This window comes from Phymastichus coffea, unplaced genomic scaffold (assembly GCF_024137745.1).
Source record: "Phymastichus coffea isolate CEN01 unplaced genomic scaffold, Cenicafe_Pcof_1.1 PCOF00029, whole genome shotgun sequence".
Lineage (NCBI taxonomy): Eukaryota > Metazoa > Arthropoda > Insecta > Hymenoptera > Eulophidae > Phymastichus > Phymastichus coffea.
Genome location: NW_026706840.1, coordinates 1,351,202 through 1,362,013, shown reverse-complemented (window position 1 = coordinate 1,362,013; position 10,812 = coordinate 1,351,202). Strand labels below are relative to the sequence as shown.

Here is a 10,812-nt window from a genome sequence, read left to right as displayed (position 1 = left end):
GTTTCACTAAATGTCTTCTCTCACCAAACTAATACATAATAATTAGCATTGCTCAAATTACTTCATCGATATAGTAAATTATGTGTACATGAAATGCAATTTGAATCTATTCAAAAACTGAAAATATCAGAAATTTGTTTTACATAATAGTCATATTTCAAAAGGCAATGATATAATTTTATTGTCATTAATGTTTTGATAGGAGTTCTATAGTAGACGCCACCAGAAAATCAAACTGCATGAAGTTGGAAACAACTTATCTCCAGACAGAAAAAGTAATTCTACCTACTATGACGATGAAACGTCATTTGGTGCTCTACCAATATATAAAGAGGCAATCATTCCAGACAGCAGCAAGGAATTGTACACACATTCAGCAGGCCAGTTTATAAATAGTGATGAAGCCAGCCATTCAACAGTCCAGTTTATAAGTACATCAGAAGATGATCAATTTGATTTGAGCGACGATGACATGCCAGTATCTATGGAAACTCGACTTGGTTGGGTCTACTGTAAGTATACTGTAAGCACCACGCTTATGGAAAGTTTATGATTAAAAATTCCTGTTTAATGTGGGGTTTTGAGAACTCTTATGAGACGTAATGCATCCTTATTGGCCTCCATCTCATAGGAGTTGTCATAATGAATCTCATAAGGAATCTCATAAAGCTTGGTTGATTCAGGGCGATGACTTCTCTTTCTGAGATCTTTTATAAGAACTGTTAAAATTAATTGAAAGCACATCGTATAATTAAATGATCTCATAAAAAACTTTAAATTAATAGTAATTAATTAATTACTAAAATTACTTTCATTACTTTAATTTATAGTAATTAATTACGCAAAACGAATTTTAATCAAAATCTCTCAAGAGAAATTTTAAGATAATCCAAGAAATAATAACATCTTTCCGGTGTGTATCGAAAAACTTAAAAAACATGCAGACTTTTTGAATTTTGATAATTATATTTGTAAATATTGATAAATAAATGATTCACTGACAGGTACATGAATTATGTGCACTCTGTCAAAGTGGAAATCAATACATAATGATGACTAAGCTGCAAGAATGTACTTGTGCACCTTGAACTTTGCCACTTCTGTTTTTGTGTTTTTTTGTGACAAAATTTTCATTCAAAGGATTCACCAGAAGAGCTGACTAGATTTGTAGGAATTGAGTATTGCAGCGTTCTCAGTTTTCTGCTTTTCTGACCGGTACATGAATTATGTCAATTTCAAGTCTTGTGAATACCTTATTCGGTGACCGCTACATGAATTATGTGTACTATTATCAATATACAATGATGACTACAACAAAATTGTACACACATAGCAGTTACGACCATTCAACGAGAAAAATCATGATTTCTGGAGTTAGTCTACGATCAAAGCAATAAAGGTCTATGAGATAATTTTGTTGTAATCATTATGCAGATTTCCACTTTGACTGAGTGCACATAATTCATGTACCGGTCACTGAAAAAGATGTTCACAAAGCTATTCGAGTCTTTTAACCTTGTTCTGTCACATTATATTGTTGCTGTGTTTCTGTCATGTTCCATGTTCCATTTACAATTTTCCAATACACCGTTGATTTCTAATGTGACTGACAGTGAGTGCACTTTAGAAAATTCTAAGCGTAGTCCAGAATTGGCAATGCTCAGTAGTTTGATTCCACCACAAGGTTATTGTTCATTGTGTCATGCTAGTTCACTCCATATGTTTAATAAAGTGTATAACTAGACTGCGTCTCACTGATTTGGTTTGGAAACATTGAACTTTACTCTATTTTACTTTGATGTTTGTCATTTATAAAATTATTCATAAGAAAGTCAATGACTATAGGAATGTTAGTGATATCTCTGAAACCTACTGTACTACAGTTAAACTCGGCAAGTATGCCTTTTTCATTTCCTTCTTCGTTATTTGGTTTTGCATTTTATAATTTGAATTTGTAATTGTAAAATGGAATTCAGGAAAGTAGTGATATCTACCTATTTGTTGGCAAGCATTAAAAAAAAAAAAATTACTATGTTTAAATTATTATCTTTTTATGCACGTACTTGTACTGGGCCTGTCGTTGTATAGTTCATATTAGGCCCAGCACAAGTACGTGCATAAAAAGATAATAATTTAAACATAGTAATTTTTTTTTTCAATGCTTGCCAGCAAATAGGTAGATATCTCTACTTTCCTGAATTCCATTTTACAATTACAAATTCAAATTATAAAATGAAAAACCAAATAACGAAGAAGTAAAAAGTATCTTAGAGCCTTTAAAAACACTGAGCGCAGTGTATTTTGCGAAAATTGTAAAGCAGATGTACCTGTTAACGGTAATGATGTTAACTCTTTCGTAATTTTTGATATCAAAGAAAAAATAAGGCATTTGTTAGAGAAGAACGATCAGTACTATACGGCACTGACAAGTGATCAAAATCGTGTGCGAGAAGATTTGAAAGATATTCATGATGGTTTAAAGTACAAAGAATTCATTTCTTCGTTGAGCGATGACTGTAAAGATTCGTACGTTACATTGATTATCAATAGCGACGAGGCTTCCGTTTGGAAAAGTACAAATTATTCAATATGGCCGATACAGGTTGTAATAAATGAATTGCCTTCTGATGTACGATTTAGTAATACAATAACAGCTGCTCTGTGGTATGGGAAAAGTAAGCCCGATATGGATATTTTCATTAAGACTTTTGCTAGGCACGTTAATATTGTTAATGAAGAAGGTATAGCTTGCGAAATTGGAAATCGGTTGAGAACAATGAAAATATATCCAATATGTTGTTGCGCAGACGCTGTGGCACGGGCACCAATGCAAGCAATTATACAGTTCAATGGATATTATGGTTGCAATTGGTGCCTTCATCCCGGTGTACCAGTGCTACATAAAAAAAAAAGTAGTTAAATATCCGCTTCTTGATTATGTACCGGAAAAACGACCTCTATTGGATACATTGAAACTTATGGAAAAGGCGTCAAAGACAGTAACTATGTCGAAAGATATGAAGGGTGTGACCGGAGTATCTCCTTTAGTACACCTCCCATATTTCGATATAATAGAAGGTTTCGTCCCTGATGAAATGCACTTCGGTTCATTAGGAGTTGGCTGACAATTTGCGCGTATGTGGTTTGATAAATCGGGTTTACCGTACTCACTCAAAGATAAAGTAGCAGAAATCGATCTGATATTGTCAAAGATTCAAGTACCAAATCAAATAACACGATTATCACGATCACTAACTGATAGAAAACACTGGAAGGCCCGTGAATGGGAGAACTGGTTGCTTTATTATAGTTTACCTGTTTTAAAATTGATGCCTAATTTTGAAACTTATGAAAAACATTGGCAACTCCTCGTTGAGGCGATGCACGTTTCAAAAATGGAGTCAATAAGCAGAGCGGATCTTATAAAAGCTGACAACTCTTTAAAAAAATTTGTGGCACAAACAGAAAAACTGTACGGTCAAACCGCGATGACCTATAATGTTCATCAACTCCTCCATTTGATAGACAGTGTCATAAACTGGGGGCCACTTTCGTTTCATAATGGCTATCCATTTGAATCAGGAAATGGAAAAATTCTTAAAATGATCAAATCAGCTAACGGAGTTATACACCAAATTTGTCGAAAACTTGATTATAAATATAGTTCAATTTTATTAGAAACACATATTATGGAAAATTACGAAAATTCACACGTAATGAAATTTATTTCGCGCTTAAAGAATAATTATACTGAAAAATCTATTAAAATTGAAAACAATAGGTATTTTGGTGCGTCTGTTTATACTGATGAAAAATGGATTAGCTTGAAAGAACTTGACAAAAACTTCATAAAGTCGTACGATAGAATGATTAAAGATAATTGTATTTTTGCTTGCTGCAAGAAAGAAGGGTTACGGTCAAATAATTCTTTCGCACAATTAGAAAATGGAACCTTCATAAAAATAGCTGAGTTCATAGTCGATAGAGTCAATCAAAAAGAGTACACTATATGTAATTATATAAATATAGAAGATGCCTTTCAAGAGTGCCAAAAAATACAGAAAATTGTGAATATCCAAACAAGAGAAATAGCTATTCCTACAAAAAATATATCCAAAATTGCTGTCTGTGTTAATACACCATTGGGTCAATACATTTCTGCCGTACCGAATATGTTACATTATTGATTTTCAATTTTTGTTACATATTTTGTTCAAATTTTACGAATGCTATTGTTTTCAGCAACATCCTGAAATTAGCTACTTTCAACGTATCTTATCACGATCATGTATGTGTTACAAAACTTGAAAAATATTGATTGAAATTGTTCATAATTGTATGTAGCTCATAATTGTATATAATTGAAACTGTTTGTAGTTCTAATTTTTCATCGCCGCATAGTTCTAATTACCGTTTATTAATAGATTGTAAAAAGATACTGAAAACTTATCACAATATGTATACTTTGTAACAGGCTGCCGTTTGGTCTATAATCATGCAAACGTACCTTTAATTGCGACTAAACGACGCCTTGCTATCTATGTGCTCAAAGCACAGTAACCTACCTTGCCTCGGAGTGCGCCTGCGCAGAGTCTCTTCGCTGTTCCGAGTTGGGTTCCCCCAACTCACCGCTTGGCGGCGCTGTCGCCCCTTGCTAGTAGCGCTCGTGCGGCCGCCGCTGGAACCTAAGCCGTCGACTCGCGTCTATCGATAATCGCACGATTCGTGCTACGCAACCGGCGAATTCGAATCCACTGAAAATAAACACTGGCGCGACCTCCGGACAAAGGAAAGACACAATAACGACTATCTAACTCGAAAATAATGATAAAGATGCACTTTATTGAGGTAACTAATTTACACGGGGAATTGGCCGAGAGACTTACGCACGCACGCGTGAATGACAACACACGCTGAAAATGAGAGAGAGAGAAAACCACGAATGCCGCGAACTAACCGCCCGCACGCAACAACTAATCTTCCTCGCGCACGCTGCGCGGGATCGCACGCAAATTACAATAACAAAAAAGGGGGAAAAGGTGCACCTACCGCAAGAACGATGAGGATACGGTGGCCAACCGTATCCGATCAACACGCTGCTAATAAGCTGCTCCGCTGCTTGCTGCACCGCCTCAATTACTATTGCTGCTGTTGTTGTTGCTGCTGTCGCTAATGCTGCTGTTGCTGCTAGGGCTGCCGCCGATATTGCTGCTGCTATCGCTGCTGCTGCCGCTATTGCTGCTGCTAACGCACCCACGCACTCACGTTCGCAATGTCACCAGAGAAACACAAAACTTGGACGGCTCGGGAAAACGGAGGTTAGATCGGCACGAACTGACTGAGTGGCACAGTCATACTGCCGGTCGGAGCCTCCCCTCCCGGTCATTGCCCCTTACGCTCTCTCTCTCTCTCACGGATCGAACGCGGCCCCTCTCGCTTAGCCGCTCGCTAACCTCGCGCGAGTCTACGATTTTCGGTAATCGTTGCAACTTAGCTAATATTGACGTAATATAATACTAGTTGAAAAAGAAATTCAAGATTATTACAACTAATTCTATTTAAAAGTAAAAAAATAATGTTAGTTTTGATGAAAAATATGTTTTCAGTGCGACTCCTTAATCATTTTATTAGATATGTATTTTCATTATTTTAACAATCATTTTAACTTTGTTGAAAAACTCAAATAGAAAACGAACCTGCAATCACATGTCTTGCATCAAATTCTAGTTGTGGAATTAAAACAGATCATACTTTTGCCGTTTATATTGTGTCGAGAATGGAATGGAATCCTAGTGAAATAAAAAATTGAAAAAAAAATTTTTTGCGAGATAGTACGTGAGACTGAATAAGGCATTCATATTCGCTTTTTCTTACTGTTGCGATTAGAGTATAAACGTTGCATAACTTTTAATAATAATATCGTTTATGTTAAATGACGACGACTGTTCATCTTATCATTGTTAGCGATGTAGGACATGTTTTTACAGACATGCAAAATTTATCACAATATATGTACAACTTAACATAAGTAAAATAAATAAAATATGACTAGTGTTGTTGATTATGAAATATTCATTCTATTATTTTGACACTATCTTATCGATATAAAAAAAATAAAAATTTACAATTAAATTATTTTTTTTCTAAAATTTGTATTAATCCGTACGAAATCCGTACATTTTCCGTGCGTTTTCCGTACGGAAACCGTACGGAATCCGTACGGAAAACGCACGACAAACGTACGGTTTTTTTCGGACAAACACCGTACGGAATCCGTGCGTTTTACGCACGGAAGACGTACGGATTATGTAGGGAAATCCGTACGGTTTCCGTACGGTTTCTGTACGGTTTCCGTACGTATATTTCTGGCGGGGTCAGCATTGGCTCGAGAAGTAAAATCCCCAAAGCGTGGGCTTGAATAATTTTATTTATCGTTTTATACAGCACAGCATTCTTAATATTATAATGTAAGGTAGAATCTGTTTCAAGTAACTTATTTATAATATTGTATTACTATTGTTCAATTTCAATTTGTTCAATTTATTCAAAATATTCTTTTAATATTTACTGCTAGAAGTACTGCTTCTTTAAACAAATTTACAACTTTGATGTAGAGTATCTCATTGTTATTCAAAGTCTGTGTGACATTATTATTATCTTATTAATTATATGTTCTAAAGACTGCTTGGCCGAATTAGATTTGACTAACTAATATAAATTTTAAAGTCGTATTGCATAATTATTAAAATAGTGATAACTATGAAGTATTGTTAGGTAAGAGTTTAATAGCAAGTTAGCTATGTAGTATTATATTACACACATATATATATATATATATATATATATATATACGAGGTGTGATCAAAAAGTAAGGTGAATTTTTATTTTTCTCAAAAAATATTTATTTATTCATCAATTTTTATTTTATCTCCTTCAAAGTAATCCCCCTCGGATATAATGCACTTGTGCCAACGCTTTTTCCAATCCTCAAAGCATTTCAAAAAATCATTTTTTGTGATCTTGTTTAGTTCATCCTTCAATGCCGTCTTTATCTCCTCAATCGTGGCAAAACGCCGTCCTTTCATGGGCCTCTTCAGTTTTGGGAACAAGAAGAAGTCACAGGGGGCCAGATCTGGGGAATACGGTGCCTGTGGCATCGTTACTGTGTTGGTTTTAACCAAAAATTCGCGCACAAGCAACGATGTGTGAGCAGGGGCGTTATCATGGTGCAAAAGCCAATTTTTATTTTTCCACAAATTCGGACGTTTCTGGCGGATTGCTTCGCGAAAATTACGCATAACTTGCAGGTAATATTCCTTATTTATTGTTCTACCCTGTGGCAAGAACTCATAATGCACCACGCCCCTGCAGTCAAAGAAAACTGTAAGCAAAACCTTTACATTTGATCGAACTTGGCGTGCTTTTTTTGGTCTTGGTGATCCAGAATGCCTCCACTGGGACGATTGAGTCTTAGTCTCGACGTCATAACCGTATACCCATGTTTCGTCACCTGTTATAACCCTGTTGAGTAAATCTGGATCATCGTTGACGTCATTCAGTAGCTCTTGGGCGATGCTCATGCGACGTTTCTTTTGGTCGAAATTGAGCAATTTCGGAACAAACTTCGCTGACACACGTCTCATGTCTAAAACACTCGTCAAAATTGATTGGCACGAACCAAATGAGATGCCAATATCATCAGCAATTTCTCTAATGGTAATTCGACGATTTCCCAACACTAATTTCTTCACTTCTTCAACATTCTCATCAGTTGTTGATGTGCTGGGGCGTTCAGAACGAGGTTCGTCGTCGGTGTCTTCTCGGCCTTCTTGGAAGAGTTTATACCACTTGTAAACATTTTTTTGGCTTAAAGTAGACTCACCGTATGCCACTTTCAGCATTTCAAGTGTTTTGGAACATTTGATTCCATTTTTCACACAAAATTTAATGCAAACTCTTTGATCCATGTTTTTAGACAGCAGCAAATCGTGGAGCACGCAAAACACTTCTAACCTTGATGCCTCTCACAAACAAACCAAACATACTACAAAGCTGAAATTTGGAACGTATGTTCTAGACGAGTATACCGACATAACCAAATAAAAAAGTCGAAGATCGAACGGACGTAGCCCGCTAAATTTCAAAATTCACCTTACTTTTTGATCACACCTCGTACAATATATAAATATGTTATGTTATTGCTATGAAATAATTAAAAAATATTGAGTCAAGAGTAGTCTAAATGTTTCAGAATCGAAATAAAGTAATTTATTTAAATAAAGTCATATGATGTTTAGTATAATAAGTAATACTACGTACGAAAAAAGTTTGTAATCATACAAAAGTTATTATTTATTATAAGTAATACTCTGGAGTTTTCTAAGTCCTATCTGTTAGTTCGTATAAAAATGTTTATAAGAAACTTGACTGACCATTGTATACGAATATTTTATATGTAAAAAAAGTATTTATTAATACGAGTCATAGGATTTTTAGTATAAAAAAATATAATATCATTTTTCCTGCGTCAAATATATTATGTAATACACATCATCAGTCAGTGTAATATCTAAGTAATATTGTTACTCCTATAGCATAAAGTTTCATTGCATCCCTTTTGTAGCATACTTATGTATGTAATATCAACAATTTACCTATTTTTAAAGCATACTGTACAACGAATTTTGTAACTAAAAGAAATAAAATTTTCCACTTTTATAATATATATTTTCTGATATCTCCTCCTACCATTAATAATCTAATTATCTTTGTTTTTATTAAATGTTTAAATTGTTGTAATAGCAAGAATTCTTCAACAATTTTTATTTCAAAAAAATTATTATATCTAGATTTCTTTAATTGATTAAAAAACATAGAAACATAAACTTATTTTTTAGTACCGCTATCATCGGTGCATTTTAACGTACACGGCCGATCTGGTGGGGGGAGGGGGGGGGGGGCATTTGAAAGCTATTTTCAAGATCTTCTTTTAATAAACAATGTGATCACGGATCTAAATAATTGCATAATATTTTCGTCTATTTCATGCTCAATCAATCAGCAGTGAGAGTCGATCAGTGCGAAAAAAAAGAGTGAGCTGAGACTGCTGGGAGTGGGGAACTGGTGAGAGCGGAAGAGAGGTCATACAGTCACTGCCATTGATACTATCGGTGCTGTATAATATCTAATCGCCATCTACTATTCGCTGGAATTTATTCAATACTTTTAACCATCGATGGGTGTCAAAAATTGTTCGTTCACGAGACGAAAAGCGTGTTCTTAGTGTCAAGTGTGTTTTAGTGACGTAAAAGACGAAAGACGTGTACGTACATATAATAAATAATATTATAAATAATACAAGTGAGAGAACAGGCAATAAAGTGGATGCGAGAGTCCTTTAGCTGTTATTTAAGAGCACGAGGATATGTAAATGCTCGAAGAGTCAAATTTTACGTGATCCCGTTCACATTTTTAAAGAGTAGGTATGTACATGTTTTTCCATTATCTTATCCAAAATTTAGAGTAATATCTAATTGTAATTATTAGGTTATTGTACATAATATAACCTAAGTGAACACGTGTTAATTGGATTGAATAACTGTAAATCATTTATTATATAAATTAACATTGTTTTGTTTAATTTGTTAAGTTTTTTTTTAATTATCACGCAATTTTTATTCGTTTGAAAATTATGATACTCTATACTTCAACCGGATAAAAACTGAGTGATAATAATAACATAATTTTATTTGGTTGAACTATACATTATATGAATATAAGTATAAATAAGGTATAATACCATACCAAATTAAAAGTATTATAATTATTACTCAGTTTTTATTCAGTTGAAGTATACAGTATTTCAAATTCAGAGATATATTGCATGTGCTACGTTATGTTATATAAGATACAATTAGTTTATAATATCTTCATTCATTTTGCAGAAAAAAGCGAATGGATACAAGTTTGTTTCTGTATTTGCATCAAAGTGAAAAAAGTCTAGGTATGTATATTTGTGCATAATAACTTGATGGCGTATATACATAATAAAAATATGTATATTCATATGATTTAGGTTCATTTTTAATTTATAATTTTTTTCGTTTATTTTATTCAGAAATGGTACAACTTAACATTTTCTGTACACAATTTGGGCAGATTTTATACAGATTGTGCATGGATTCTGTTTAGTATCTATTTAAATTTTATAAAGTTATCCATATAAAATCTGCACAGAATCTGTATATTTATTTTCATCTCAATATTCAAAAATACATTTTTTATTGATATCAAGATATCAGATATCAAGAATAAGATCTATTTCAATAGAAAAATGTTATTAGAAATTAGAAATTTGGTTGTATTAATTTATTATTATGCCACATTATAAATAGAACTATTTTTTTTTTTCAGGTTTTTATTCATATAAATTTTACCAAACCAAACCACTTAGCAGCTAGGAAACCAGCAGACAACGAGTGCAAAATATAATTGAGACGATAGTGAAGTGTGTATTTTTATTTATGTTTGAATTAAAATCGAATGATTATTTTATATATTATAAAAGAATAAAAAATGTATATACTGTTATGTAATAACATCTGAATCAATTAAGACAAAACCGAAGTAAACCATACAAAACCGAACCAAAGTCAAACCAAAACCAAATTACCCATACCCAAACCAAACCTAAACTACATTGATAAAAAACAAATGCAACTATACCAAACTAAAACTAATGAAAACTTGAAATAAAAAATTTATTTTATTCAAATACAATTTGACTTGTAAAATTGAGTGAAGCCATAAATA

General features: G+C 33.5%; 1 long non-coding RNA gene across 1 annotated transcript; it reads left to right on the top strand.

Annotated features, from left to right (window-relative positions):
* The first annotated feature begins 9,121 nt into the window (after positions 1-9,121).
* LOC131663009 (uncharacterized) lies at positions 9,122-10,537 on the top strand. Its single transcript, XR_009301818.1, has 3 exons — positions 9,122-9,482; positions 9,945-10,003; positions 10,414-10,537. It is a non-coding gene; the product is annotated as an uncharacterized LOC131663009 (long non-coding RNA).
* Positions 10,538-10,812: the final 275 nt, after the last annotated feature.